This window comes from Cariama cristata, unplaced genomic scaffold (assembly GCF_000690535.1).
Source record: "Cariama cristata isolate BGI_N322 unplaced genomic scaffold, ASM69053v1 scaffold31582, whole genome shotgun sequence".
NCBI lineage: Eukaryota > Metazoa > Chordata > Aves > Cariamiformes > Cariamidae > Cariama > Cariama cristata.
In genome coordinates this window covers 6,021-6,562 of record NW_009602638.1, presented here as the reverse complement: position 1 = coordinate 6,562, position 542 = coordinate 6,021, and the positions used below count along the sequence as shown (strand labels likewise).

The following is a 542-nucleotide window of genomic DNA, read 5'->3' as shown; positions in this document are numbered from 1 at the left end:
CTTACAATGCTAGCTCCCTGGGAGCTCTTGAGCTGTGGTTTTGTTTCCTGGAGCTGGACCTCTGCACAGCCCCAGACCAGAGAGGTTGCACAGCATCTCCCAGCAGCATGCCCAGCACCATTGTTTCGGGGCCATGGTGTGAAACTCCCTTTGGTTTCTTTTAGGCTAATAAATGGGGGTTGCAAATACTAACGGAGAGCCCTGACAGGCTGGAGTTGTGCACCAGGCAAGAGAAGAGATCGCTTTAGGACGTGGTAGATCTGGGCACCGTATTCCTACCGGCACAGACTGCTCTCCGAGTAGGAAATGCGTATCCCATTTCCTCCCCAAAAACCTCTGTGACTCACTCCTTGACAGATCCACCTTGTTTATCAAGTTTTGCTTGGACATTATAAGCAATGGCACTGATCCAGTAAGAGGGAAATGAAAAAGATGAGGGTGAATGTGCATTTCCTCCTTTCCACAATACCCCTGGTAGTACTGTGGTCACCCAGGCCTGCGGCGGCGGTTCCTTCATCGCCGTTGAAGCAGCCACACGTGGC

General features: G+C 51.8%; 1 protein-coding gene across 1 annotated transcript in view; it reads left to right on the top strand.

Annotated features, from left to right (window-relative positions):
- The window catches only part of MERTK (MER proto-oncogene, tyrosine kinase), an 18,419-nt gene that overhangs the window by 12,431 nt on the left and 5,446 nt on the right, over positions 1-542 (top strand). The gene's annotated exons all lie outside the window — the stretch shown is intronic.